Consider the following 15,221-nt stretch of genomic DNA (forward strand, 5'->3'; position numbering starts at 1 on the left):
TTATGAGACTAGAGCAGATCTTCTGTTGCTCGATATGACCGACTTTGAGATCATCCTGGGCATGGATTGGTTGTCTCCATATCATTCCTTCCTTGATTTCCATGCAAAGACTGTTACCTTGGTGATGCCAGAGTTGCCTAGATTGGAGTGGAATGGTTCATTTGTCAGTACATCTAGTCGGGTTATCTCTTTTATGAAGGCTCAACACATGGTCGAGAAGGGTTATTTGGCTTATCTAGATTATGTTCAGGATACAGTTGCAGAGACTCCTATGATTGATTCAGTGCCCGTGGTTCGAGAGGTCTCCGATGTATTTCCTTCTGATCTACCAGGCATGCCACCGGATCGTGATATCGACTTCTGTATTGATTTGGCTCCAGGTACCCAGCCTATCTCTATTCCACTATACCTTATGGATCCTAAAGTGTTGAAGGAGTTGAAAGAATAGCTCGAGGAGTTGCTAGAAAAGGGTTTCGTCAGATCGAGTGTGTCGCCTTGGGGTGCACCGGTGTTGTTCGTGAAGAAGAAAGATGAGACTATGCGGATGTGCATTGATTACCAACTTATCTCGTCTTTAAGCTTAGATTTGTGCTATGTTTGATTGATAAAATAGTGTGTTTAATATCGTTTACTTCTATTTTATAGGTTCTATGTGATTTAGAAGTGATTATGAAGAAACCAAGTAAAAACGAGTCAAAAAGATGTTGAAAAGAAGAAAATCTGGAAAATGGCCTCAGATGTCGCAATTGCGACATAAATGTGAGAAATGCAAAGATAGCAGCAATCGCAATTGCGATAAAGAAATCGCAAATGCAAATTCAACCCAGTCAAGCAGTGTTCGCAAATGCGAAGTCAAACCAGACAGTCAACCTTCGCAAATGCGAAGTCTTTATTGCAAATGTGATAGTCAACTTGAAAGTCATAGTTCGCAAATGCGAACATAGCTTCGCAAATGCGAAGATTGCGCTTCAGTTCTGGGTACTTATGTAATTTCACATTTTTTTTGCCCCAAACCCTTTAATACATGACGTAGCTCATTTGTAAAATAACTTTGGCTTAATTTTCAGTCTCCTTGACTAGAGAAGACCAGTTTTGGGGCTAGGGTTCTTGCACACTCACTTCGGTCTTGAAGATTTAAAGCTTTTGGTTGAGAATTTCTTACCTATTTATGTTCATTTCTTCATTTTCTTGCTTTGTATTGTATATCTAAGTGTGTAGTATTTTTTCTAACACTTGAATCTTGTTTATGGGAATATTCATATTTAAAGTGTGGATTAAATATCTTGTTGTGCTTATGTATTGAACGGTTTTTATTTATTATGAAGTGGGTTATTGTTTTTTTTAATTATTCTTTTTCTTTATTGTTTTCAAAGGGATTAGCTAACCCTAGAACTCGCTCATTAATTTCGAATGAATTTTGGGAAAGATAATTTGGGGTTGGGAAAGATTAATTAACAAGAACTTGAGGCTTTAACCCTCATTTTATAGATTCTACCTAGGGATAGGATTGAACCACTGGTAGCCATATTCGGGTGTGCTTAATCTCGTAATTATTTTAGGGATAATTCAATTAGGAAGTCTTGTTAGTCTTCGGAAGAAGCTAATATAGAATTATTACCCGAGGCTAATTAACATAAACTCGCTCATATTTGTAAAATCGTGAAATACATTGGATCGTTACTTGAGTGTAATTCCCTATGCATCCATGCTTGTAGCCATTGATCATTTTATTTGCTTTCTAGGTTAGTTTATATTTTCACAATTAGTTATAAATATTTTCTCAAAATATTTCTAAGTGTTTGGCTTAGCATAATAAGTGATAATTCTCTTACATGCCTAATCGCCTACATATTGTTCTCTGTGGGATTCGACCCCGACTCATAGTTGGATAAATTATATTTCATGCGACCGTATCCATTTACTTTTTAGTAGTGGATTTGGACGTCATCAAAATTGACGCCGTTGCCGGGGAACAATTTGGCGTATTTAGGTTGTTTGAGAAATAACCGTACGTGCTTTGGTCCAAACTTGTGAATATTTGTGTAGTTATTTTTCTTATCTTTGTTTATCTTCTTGTTTGTTTCTTGTTTATTTTCTTAGTTTTTAAAAAATAAATGGCATCATATAATGAAAATTGATCGGATGGTAGTTATTCATACTTTGATGACCCTTGTCCTTATTGTGGAGGACCACACTCTCGGAAAAATTATTTAAATTCTTTCGGGGGCGGATTGTTCGCACAATCTCAAACCCATGAGTGGAGTATTTGTGATAAGTGTGGTCGTCAAAATGGCCATTGGGATAATTGTTCTTATTTGTCCTTCCCTTCCCCAAACCCCCGCTATGATGATTCTACTTTTCGTGATGACAAGTATAGATTTATGGAAGTGGAAGAAGTTGAGCATGGTAAAAACGGAGAGTTCAAGCTCATGGTGGAATGCCTACTTGAAGGAGGAAACAAAGAGCAAAGTGCCTTAGAGGAGCTTTTGGAAAATAGTCTCCAAAATGACTTGGCGCTTGAAAGGTTGAACATACAAATTGGAGAAATGCTTGAAGCTTTAGAGGTCCAAAAAGCCTCGGAAGTGAATGATAGCCAAGAACCTTCCTTAGAGGTTGAAGCCGAAAATCCTTCTTTGGCACTTGATCAAAATCAAGAAGAACTCTCAAATGCTCAAAATGAAAGGATGATACTCATGTTGGAGGCCGTTCTTGAAAATGAGGAGAAGCAAAGCTTGGCACTCAAGGACTTAAAACAAGCACTATATTGAAATGATGAGACTATCCGCACTTTGGAAGATCAAATGAAATCATTGATTAAGGCTCATTATGCCTATCAATTTGAAAGTGTGGAAAGAGGTCAAGAGGAGTCCAACTCCGAGGAAGAAAGTGAGCTTTATTTTGAGGAATCAAGAATTGAACATCCGCCAACCGACTTCATACTTGCGGTGATGCCAAGAAAAATATGGAATTAGAGTCAACCGGTGTTATTGAAAATATGGTTGAATTTTGACTCTAATTCGGGGGAACCAAGAGGATGTCAAAATCCAGAAAGAATTGAAATTTGGAGGTTTGATGTCACATTCCAAGCATTTTTCAACATTGAAATTGTGTGGTAATATGAAAATTGAACTACACGAGTCAATGAGGGATTGCAAGTAGGAAAGGCAAAGGCCATACATTTTACAATTTGAAGGAACAAGAAGGCAAAATGACATTCCTCACATGAAAGCCAAGAAATGCAAAATGAAGAAATTAAAGTTTGGCTTGATCATCTATTTAACACCCCCCGTCGCTCATGGTCACAAGATCGAGTCCAAGTTAGGTGCCCAATTCATATCGTCCAAGTGGCGAGAAAAGTGGTAAAGTTGATTCGCGTCGTGCCACGACGTTAAATGCGGCGCTTGGTGGGAGGCAACCCATAGTTTTCAAAAATTTTAGTCGTTTTTTGAAATTTTCTTTTTTCGAATAGCTTAGTATATTATTTTTGACTAATCTGCCAAGTTTTAGAATTTTTGGAGTTGATCTGCGCAGGTTGGGATGACCGGAGAGCCAAAACCAGTAGCTGCTGAAATTGCAGAAGCTCAGTGTTTGCATTTGCGTACAAAGGTTCGCATTTGTGAACTTTGACCCATCGCAAAACCAAGGACTAGGTCGCATTTGCGACCTCTGATGAATTTTTAAAGTTTGCAATTGCGAAGAAGGGGTCGCAAATGCGACATCAGGGGCCTTAAACGGGTAACTGTGTTCCATTTTGAACAAAAGTTAAAAAACAAAAATTTGGGGCTCTCAACCCTTCATCTTCCTCACTCTCCTAACTCTCAAGTTCCACCATTTTCACTCCTAATTGCAAGAATTAAGTATGAAGGCTTAATCTTTATGCTCTTTATATTCTATTGCGTCATCATCATCATCATCATCTTCTTCTTCTTCTCTCCTCGTGCTCTCAAATACTAGGGATTAAATTAATTCTTCTTTCTGTGAAAAAATAGTTTGAAAAACAACAAGAATCGTGTTGTCATTTCTGGGTGAGGTTGGTTGAGAGTGTGAGCTTATTTCTTTGCTTGAAAAATGGAAAATTCTGAGTACCCATGACTTTGTTAAAATAGAAGTGATTTTGTGTGCTTCCTATGTGATCGATGAAAGGTCTGAATGAGATTCTTGGCCGAATCATTGAAATTTCTTCAACTCGTGGTTGTGTGTGAGGTTTATTGCATGTTTGTGTGCCTAAAAATTGATTGGATTATCTGAAAGTGTGCTTTTGTTCAAAACCTTTTGGGGCTTGGGACTGTTCTTTGAGAGAAACTTGGATGGGGATGATGAGATCGCAATTGTGATGGCCTCTTCGCATTTGCGAGCTTCGCATTTACGAAAAGGTGACCGCAATTGCGAAAACTGTCAGGCCTGGCAATCTTCGCATTTGCGACGATGAGCTCGCAACTGCGGACTCTGTAAATCTCTGTTGCCTTCGCAATTGCGACATCAGAGAGCTGTGCTCTACAGATTTCAAAATCTGAAATTGTTTCTAAGGCTGGGGTTCTATTGTCCACTCATTTCTTGACCATATTTGAATCATTTTGCAATGTTTTTCATAACCATACTATGTTTTCACTCCAATACTTTGTTTACAGGTACCGAAAGCTGGAAATGAGCTCTAACTTTAACGAATCTGCGAAGGACAACCCTTTGGAAGTGGAGGAGAACTATGACCAACACCGGTTCTTGTCACTGGAATGACAGAAACGGTACTATGCCGAGTTGGTTTCGAAGAAAGTGCTCCCGAAAAGTGGTATATTGCTGGAAAAAGTCTCGGAACGTCTTCCCGAGTTCCATCAGAGGCTTGTAGACATGGGATGGACTTGTTTTGCCCCTCAACCTTGCAGAGCCAATGAGCAATGGGTGAGGGAGTTCTATGCAAATCTTCTAGCTATCAGGTTAAAAAAGCCAAAGATGAGGATTTGCGACAAAATGGTGAATTTCGGAGCTAAAATTGTGAACCAAATCTATCACCTACAGGACCATGACATGGCCCCATTCCGTGCGAAAGATTGTGTCTCAGGCGAGTGGTTGGTATCCAAATTTTTCCCGGGTGTGGATGTTCCATGGGCAGCTGAAAAGAGAGGGATCATGTCCAAAGAATTCACTGATGAAGCAAAGATATGGCTGGCCATCATATGCAGTCTCATTTCCCCTGCGTCAAATATATGGAATGTACCAATAACAAGAGCTCAAATGATAGCCTCAATTCTTCATGGTATTCTGCTCAATGTTGGTGAGATTTTCATCAATGAAATGAGGGAGTACTAGATTCAGAATGGTCCATCATTGATATTCCCATCTCTTATCACTGAGCTGTGCAAACTTGCTGGGGTTCAGGAGGATCCGGGAGATAACTGGATAGATCCGGGAAAGCCTATTAATCCATTGAAGAAAAGAGGAGAGAGCGGCGCTGTCAAAAGCAAAAAGAGAAAGTTGGTATCTTCTTCTCAGACCGACCAGGGTAGCCAGCCATCATCTTCTGCAGGAGGACCATTTGCTATGCTTTCCGAGGAAATGCGGCTGATTCGCGACCTAGTAACTGGCCTTCCACAGGGACCTGGGGAGACATCTGAGGGACCCTCTGTATGCATTTCAAAGAAAGAATTTCAAAAGTATCTTGATGATCAGAAGAAGTAGGGGGATCACCTTAAGAAACTGGAAAAAGCATATACTGATTTGGCTATGACGAACGGTACTTTGCATACTTCTCATGACAAGCTGGCAAATGCACACACCAGGATGAAGAAAAGGGAGAAGAATAGAGATAAATTCTTCACCCTCATGTGGAAGGGTGTGAAGGGGCTATGGAAAGTTCTAAAGCCTCAAGAGGCTTTGCCAGATGCTCCAGTTCATTGGTCCGAGGAAGAAGAAGAGGAGGAGGATGCGACTGATTCCGACAGCGAGGAGAGCACTTGATGCAGTATTCAGGGAGCACTTTCAACCATTTTACTCTATTTTGTTTAGTTGCATTGGGGACATTGCAACATTTCTAGTTGGGGGTGGCTTCTTGTATAACTGTGGATATGGTAGATTGATATTTTGTTTTCGTGTGATGTTATTTTGTTTTCATGTGATGTGTTATATTAGTATGTTTATTAGCTTCTTGAATTTTTGTTTTTATATATAGTATGTTTTATTGACTTGATGTTTATTAAATGGTTCCTTAGGTCGTATTTGATGGCCCGAAAATATTTTAGGTTATCGGGGTCCGAGGATCCCGGGAACATTTAAATAGTATGTTTTATTTGGGTGGCGATATCCTTGGTTTTCTTTTTACCACGGTTCTTTTTCCGAGGATGCCAATTTTCTTTTTGAAATGGGTAATTTTGGTAAATTTTTGTGTCAAATTTTCCCGGTGATGGATAGCTGGGCGACTTTCTTAAGGGAATTAGTCTTGTAGTTTAGATATAGTTTTTTTTTAAATTTAGGAAGAATAAGTGGTATGAGTTGGGGTTTGTGCCCACTGGCCAATTTGTGGCTTGCTTGGTACCAACATGATTTAAACCTCGGCATATGGATTCTTGCTCTTTGAAAAAGAAAAATGATTTAAGTAAAGATCATTGACATGACTTTTAGACTCAATTTTTGGCTCTTTGATTCACTAAATAGTTTCTTAGGCTAGTGACTTCTTTGAGTTCATTGGTTTCAATTGGATTTTTGATTTGTATTCCACCTGAGTTTTCATGTGCCATCACTGGGTGAGATTTATTGTGAGTTCTTTTGCATTATTTTTAGTCTAGAACTTGCCGGAATGTGCTTCAAGGCGAAATCCTAGACTAACTTGGTTTGAAAAATGATGTTAGGCCTTCCTTGGACCGCTATTGTGCCTTAAATTTTCTACCCTTGCATATTTTTCCTAGTCAACCCCTTTTGAGCCTTTAAAATTTTTCTCTGGCAACCATGTTACAAGCTTTAACCCTTCATTCTTTATTGATTTATCTTTTGGCACCTTACCTCCCTAAGTACTTTGAAAGTGTAAACATAGGCTAAAAGCCTAAGTTTGGGGGTGAAGGTTGAAAAATTTATGATGTGGAAGTTGCTTAAAAGGTGAAAGGTAAATATTAAAAAAAAGTAAAAATAAGGAATTGTGAATAAATGGAAGACTAGGTGATTAAAAAAAATAAAGAAAGGGTGGAAAAGTTCTTGAAGGAAGTGTACTTTGATTGTTAAAAAAAAGAAATTGTAGTGCTTATTTAGGGAGGTTTTGAGTCACTCTAACCAAAATTGTGCCCTACCTTAACCAAAAGCCCAAACTACAACCCTTTAAGTCCTAATTGATTTTGAACCAAGTTTATCTACATTAGTGGAGAAATACATGAAGGGTAAGCCTATGGTATTACTTGTGTGCATTTGAACATTTTTGTGAGAGAGAGTTAATTCTTTCCATTTGATATCCCATTTATGTTTTGAATTGCAATTTATGAGTGTGGGATTCTCTCTTAAGTGTGAGGGAACATGAGATTTGAGTTTTGAATTTAATCCCATTTTTAATTAGGAGGAATGAACGAGGGAAGTTAATTGTGATAGAGAGGTAAATTTTGAAGCTTTAATGTCATGACTTGATTGTTACTTTGATTTACATAGTGTTTGAGCACTTGAATTGTAATGCAAATCATGAGAAGTTTTTGGTATTTCATATGCTTTGGATTAATTGTTGGGACCAATCGAAGTCATGTGTTTGTGCCTGCAGTAGACCTTTCTGATTTGGCATGATATTGATGCACGATTGAGTTAAATACTTGGAAGGAGATTTTGTCGCTTTCATTGGTTGAGGACAAGCAATAGTTTAATTTTGGGGGTTTGATAAGTTGGTATTTTACCAACTTATCTTGTCTTTAAGCTTAAATTTGTGCTATGTTTGATTAATAAAATCGTGTGTTTAATGTCGTTTACTTCTATTTTATAGGTTCTATGTGATTTAAAAGTGATCATGAAGAAACTAAGTGAAAACGAGTCAAAAAGAAGTTGAAAAGAAGAAAATCTGGAAAATGGCCTCAGATGTCGCAATTGCGACATAAATATGGGAAATGTGAAGATAGCAACAATCGCAATTGCGATTAAGAAATTGCAAATGCGAAGTCAACCCAGTCAAGTAGTGTTCGCAAATGCGAAAAAGGGTCGCAAATGCGAAGTCAAACCAGACAGTCAACATTCGCAAATGCGATAGTCAACAGGAAAGTCATAGTTCGCAAATGCGAAGATCGCACTTTAGTTCTGGGTACTTATGTAATTTCATATTTTTTGGCCCCAAACCCTTTAATACACAACGTAGCTCATTTGTAAAATATCTTTGGCTTAATTTTCAGTCTACTTGACTTGAGAAGACAAGTTTTGGAGCTAGGGTTCTTGCACATACACTTGGGTTTTGAAGATTTGAAGCTTTTGGTTGAGAATTTCTTACCCATTTATGTTCATTTCTTCATTTCCTTGCTTTGTAATGTATATTTAAGTGTGTAGTATTTTTTCTAAAACTTGAATATTGTTTATGGGAATATTCATGTTTAAAGTGTGGATTAAATATCTTGTTGTGCTTATGTATTGAACGGTTTTTATTTATTATGAAGTGAGTTATTGTTTCTTTAATTATTCTCGTTCTTTAATGTTTCCAAAGGGATTAGTTAACCCTAGGACTCACCTATTAACTTCGAATTAATTTTGGGAAAGATAATTTGGGGTTGGAAAAGATTAATTAATAAGAACTTGAGGCTTTAACCCTCATTTTATAGATTCTACCTAGGATAGGATTGAACCACTTGTAGCCATATTCGGGTGTGCTTAATCTCTTAATTTTTTTAGGGATAATTCTATTAGGAAGTATTGTTAGTCTTCGGAAGAAGCTAATATAGAATTATTACCCGAGGCTAATTAACATAAACTCGCTCATATTTGTAAAATCGTGAAATACATTGGATCGTTACTTGAGTGTAATTCCCTATGCATCCATGCTTGTAGCCATTGATCATTTTATTTGCTTTCTAGGTTAGTTTACATTTTCGCAATTAGTTATAAATATTTTCTCAAAACATTTCTAAGTGTTTGGCTTAGCATAATAAGTGATAATTCTCTTACACGCCTAATCGCCTTCATATTGTTCTCTGTAGGATTCGACCCCGACACATAGTTGGGTAAATTATATTGCATGCGACCATGCCCATTTGCTTTTTAGTAGTGGATTTAGACGTCATCAATTATCGCCAGTTGAACAAAGTTAGCATTAAGAACAAATACCCATTGCCGCGTATTGATGACTTGTTTGATCAGCTGCAGGGTGCCAGGGTGTTCTCTAAGATCAACTTGAGATCGGGGTATCATCAGTTGAAGATTCGTGATTTGGTTGTTCCGAAGACGGCTTTTCGGACTAGATATGGCCACTATGAGTTTCTATTGATGTCCTTCGGCTTGACTAATGCCCAAGCAATATTTATGGATTTGATGAACCGGGTGTTCCGGCCATATATTGAATCATTTGTCATTGTCTTCATTGATGACATATTGATCTACTCGCATAGCATGGAAGAGCACGAGCAACACTTAAGAATGGTGCTTCAGACCTTGCAGGAAATGAAGCTATATGCTAAGTTCTCCAAGTGCGAGTTCTGGTTAGATTCTATGGCATTCTTGGGGCATGTTGTATCTGGCGAGGGTATTAAGGTAGATCCAAGGAAGATCAAGGCAGTTTAGAGTTAGCCTCGTCCTACCATAGCGACCGAGATCAGGAGCTTCTTGGGGTTAGCAGGTTATTATCGCCGGTTTGTGGAAGGCTTCTCATATATTGCAGCACCTTTGACTAGATTGACCCAAAAGCGTGACCTGTTCCGATGGTCCGATAATTGCGAGGTGAGCTTTTAGAAGCTCAAGACCGCATTGACTTCAGCCCCGGTGTTAGTGTTGTCTTCCAGTTTAGGGGTGTATACTGTGTATTACAACGTTTCACGCATTGGCTTGGGTTATGTATTGATGCATACGGGGCAAGTTATTGCATATGCTTCACGTCAGCTGAAGCCCCACGAGAAGAATTACCCCTTACATGATCTGGAGTTGGCCGCGATAGTTCATGCTCTCAAGATCTGGAGGCATTATATTTATGGGGTGTCCTGTGAGGTTTACACCGATCATCGTAGCTTGCAACATTTGTTCAAGCAGAGGGGCCTCAACTTGAGGCAGCGCAGGTGGCTTGAGCTGCTAAATGATTATGATATTACCATCCTTTATCATCCGGGCAAGGCGAATGTGGTTGCATAAGCCTTGAGCAGAAAGGCTGAGAGTATGGGTTGTTTGGTATTCATTTCAGCAGAGGAGAAGCCATTGGCTTGGGACATTCAGTCCCTAGCTAACAGACTTGTGAGGTTGGATATTTCAGAGCCCAGCCGAGTTTTTGCATGCGTCGACTATCCGCACTTGTTGGTTCTCAGATAGACGGTACTATAGGGTGGTGCCAAGGAGGTTGTTATCGGTGAGGATGGTGTTCTGCAACTCCAGGGTCACCTATGTGTTCCTAATGTTGATGGCTTGAGGGAGAAGATTCTAGAGGAGGCACACAGTTCTCGGTATTCTATTCATCCAGGGGCTACGAAGATGTATCGCGACCCGAGGCAGCATTATTGGTGGCGGTGGATGAAGAAGGACATAGTTGAGTATGTGGCGAGATGTCTAAATTTCCAGCAGGTCAAGTATGAGCAATGAAGGCTAGGTGGCCTACTCCAGCAGATGATTATACCTGAGTGGAAATGGGAGCACATCACTATGGACTTTGTAGTTGGGTTGCCGCGGACCTTGAGGAAGTTCGATGCAGTTTGGGTCATTGTCGACAGGTTGACCAAGTCGGCACTGTTCATTCCGGTTGTGACTACGTATTCTTCAGAGAGATTGGCCCAGATTTATATTCAGGAGATTATCGATTACATGGTGTGCCTATTTCCATCATAACAGATAGAGGCCCTCAGTTTACTTAGCATTTCTGGAGGGCAGTACAAAGTGAGTTAGGGACCCGGGTAGAGCTTAGCACCACCTTTCATCCGCAGACCAACGTGCAGTTGGAGCAGGCAATTCAGATTCTAGCGGATATGCTCAGGGCATGTGTCATTGACTTTAGAGGTTAGTGGGATAGATTCTTGACCTTGGCCGAGTTTGCTTACAACAACAGTTATTAGTCCAACATTGAGATGGCTCCATTTGAGGCTTTATATGGTCGGCGGTGTCGTTCGCCCATCGGATGGTTTGAGCCCGGCGAGGCTAAGTTATATGGTACTGATTTGGTGAGAGATGCCTTGGAAAAGGTAAAGTTGATTCAGGAGCGACTTCGCACAGAACAGTCCAGATAGAAGAGTTACGCGGGTCAGAAGGCACGTGATTTATCATTTATGGTGGGCGAGAAGTTTCCCTTGAAAGTCTCGCCGATGAAGGGAATCATGAGGTTCAGGAAGAAGGTAAAGTTAATTCCAAGGCTTATAGGCCCATTTGAGGTGTTGAGGCGAGTTGGGGAGGTTCCTTATGAGTTTGCTTTGCCTCCCAGTCTATCGAGAGTTCATCCAATTTTCCACGTGTCTATGCTCCGGAAGTATCATGCCGACAGGTTGCATGTGTTAGACTACAACACGGTTTAACTAGATAAGAGCCTGGGTTATGAGGAGGAGCCAGTTGCCATTGTTGACAGACAGGTTTGCCAGTTGAGGTCCAAGAAGATTTCTGCAGTAAAAGTTCAGTGGAGGGGTCAACCAGTCGAAGAGGCGACTTGGGAGACCGAGGAGGACATGCGGAGCAGATACCCACACCTATTCAGCACTCCAAGTATGATTCTATACCCGTTCGAGGACGAATATTTGTTTAAGAGGTGGAGAATGTAATGGCCCGACCTGTTGTTTTGCTTTCTACATCCCCATTCCCCTGAATAAGACTCCCCGTATGTGCTTTTACTGTTTTATGACTTGCGGGGATGGTTAGTTCGGATTTGGAAGGGTTCGCGTTGAAATCAGAACATTTAGTTCTTTAATAGTGGCATAAAATGGTTAAGTTTGACTTGAGTCAACATTTTGAGTAAACGACCTCGAAACTGGGATTTGATACCAATAGGTTCGTATGATTATTTTGGACTTGGGAGTATGTTCGGATTGGGTTTCGGATGACCCAGGAGCGTTTCAACGCATAAAGTTGAAAGTTGACGCATTGAAGGTTTTCAAGTTCTTTAAATTTTGTTTGAAGTAAGTTTTTGTGTTATCGAGGTCCGTTTGGTATTTTGAGCCTAGGAATAGTTCTGTATGATGATTTAAGACTTGCACGCAAAATTTGGTGTCATTCTAAGTAGTCTAAGTATGATTCGGCGCGTTCGGAGCAAGTTGAAAACTTGAAGTTCATAATTTGATTCAATTTGGTTTTGGAGTGCGATTCTTAGTTTTGATGTTGTTTTACGCGTTTCGAGAGTTCGAGCAGGTCCGTATTATGTTTATGGACTTGTTGGTTCATTTGGACAGGGTCCCGAGTGGCTCGGGTGTGTTTCGGACCACCTGAAGTTAAGTTGGAAACACTAGAAATTTCTATTCTGGTTTCCTTCTTTGCGAACGCGGAGAAGTAATCGCGCTCGTGATGAAGGAATGTAGCTATATGCCCTATGTGTTCGCGAGATGGAGACCGCGTTCGTGGTGCTTTGGGCCACTGGCCTTCATGTTCGCGCTCAGGCCTTCGCGTTCGCGAAATGAGAGGCTAACTGGGGAGGGGGTCAGTCGATGGCCTTCGCGTTCACGTTAAGGCCATTGTGTTCGCGATTGTCACGCCCTGACCTCGGGGAGCGCGACCGGCGCTCAACAGAGTTACCCCGGTCGAGCAAGCCTGCACAGTGCCGTCTACCCATCTCACCCATAAATAAAAAGAAGAATACATTTCCTTAATTAGTCAGTAAGAAGTCATGAGAACAACACCAGTTCATTTACATTAGTTAAGTCATTAACAAGTCTTCAAAACAGTACATTGTACAATCATAGTTAAAATGGAACAGATGATACGATTACAACATTTTTATTTTAACCTTCCCAAAAACAAATACAACCCACACTATGTCTACGGAGCCTCTAACATGAACAAAAGAGTGCTATGACAGTGTCGGCAACAAGGCCCCAACTATACCTCAAAATGCTATGTACAAAGGATAGGAAATACAGGACCCCGAAATGAAGTGGGGCTCACCAAGTCAGCTGAGGAGAGGGTGTGCTGCTATCACTGATCAATACCACCTGCTACGGAACCACCTGCATCCATTAAAGATGCAGCGCCCCCGAAAAAAGGGACGTTAGTACATATAGAATACTACTAGCATGTAAAACTAAGCACCTTCTCAATAGAACGAATAATCAGTAAACTGAGAAGGAAACATGACATCAATAAGAGGATCAAATAGTAACAAGGTGTCAAGTTAGGGACAAGTAAATTTTAGTATTTTAAGTTGGGAGATCTTTAGCACCAATACACCACCGTGTTTTAACACGGAGTCCGATCTCAGCCCGACCGGCTAAGCCGTCTCACTCTGAGACATACACTCACAATACCACCATGTGCGCGGCATGGCGTCTGATCTCATCCCGACCAGATAAGCCGTCTCACCACAATGCTGTGTGGGTCGACATCACATCACATCTCGCTAGCAGTAATCTCATTCCATTTTAGGGGAAACAGCTCAACACATCAATCTCATCCCATATAAGGGGAAACAATCTTATCACATTATCACGGGGATTTACACCTCAATCACTCCTACACCGGCACGTGTAGTTTCAGAGTTAGGTTATTTCGACCTACCCTTCATCGGTGGCTAAACGATATTTCCAAGGCATTTATTATAAAAAGGATTTACCACTCATTTCCCATTCTTTTACATGCCATTTATTTTGTTGGCACCATTGGCCATAACGCAATATCATTCTTGGCACGTTGGCCGTATTTCATAATTCATGCTCACTATTTTACTTTCAAACATCATCATGGATAATCAACAACAAGGCCTTTCAAATTAAGGCTTTAACACATACTTGAGCAATTTAGGGTCTTAGGCACATGTGATTTCTTTTACACAATTTGACATGATAACTTTCATTAGAAACACATTTTAAATCATAACACAATAATACACAACCCATGCCTAAACCACATTCTCAAACGGTAACTCAACACAATAAGAATCTTGGGAATACATATTGAACGCATATTTGTTTTGACACAAGGCTTATTTGGAATAATTTAATTTATAATAAGCATCACCGGACTTACAAGGGTATTGTGGGGATCAATTCTAAGAGAAGAGTTTAGCCAACATACCTCGAAAGAGCTTTTCATAATGCAACAATAATGTCCCAACACTACTTACGATGCCAATATATAGAGGAGGGGAGAATTACAAGCACGATTAGAGAAATTCGTATGACAAGGGCTGTTACAACTATGACCCAAACTTTCCCTCAACCAATTCAACAACAAAACCACCCAAGATTGTTCAACAACTTCCCCACAACCCCACTACCCTTATCACCCATAATCAACCCTAAACCCGAAATTGAAGAATTGGGGAAAGAAATTCTTACCTCTTTGAAGCCATAACAAGTTCCTTTCGATGACATCCCAAGGTTCGATCACGGTAGAGTAGTGAAATCCTTAACCCTCCCTTTCCTCTCTTTAGAATAGTTCTCTCCTCTCTCTAAAATGACAAGCGATATCCCAAAAATGAACCCTTAGGCTAGATAAATGAAATGGGAGTCGGGTTATAAAATTAGAAAAATGAAGCCCCGACGTAGATCTACGGTCGCATATACGACCGCATAACACTTCTATGGTCCGCATAATGGCCCTCCAGAACTGGTCATTTCTGCTCCACTCTGCGACATGTCTGCGGCCCGCAGACCAATTCTGCGATTGCATAATGAACCGCAGAACCTTTTTCAAAATTTTCTCATGCTGGTTTTGTGATAGGATCTGCGGCCCGCAAAACAATTATGCGGCCACATAATGGACCGCACAATGGTTCTAAAATTTAGCTCAAGTTTTTGCTTCACTTTGCGGCAGATCTGCAGCCCACAGAGTGATTCTGCGGTCACATAGTGGACCGCATAAATGCCATAGTCTGCAACACGATTCCTTCAACTCCCCGACGTACTGAACAACCTAAAAAGTCTGTTGTGACATGAAAGTTTAAATATGATTTAGGA

This window comes from Nicotiana tomentosiformis, chromosome 2 (assembly GCF_000390325.3).
Source record: "Nicotiana tomentosiformis chromosome 2, ASM39032v3, whole genome shotgun sequence".
Lineage (NCBI taxonomy): Eukaryota > Viridiplantae > Streptophyta > Magnoliopsida > Solanales > Solanaceae > Nicotiana > Nicotiana tomentosiformis.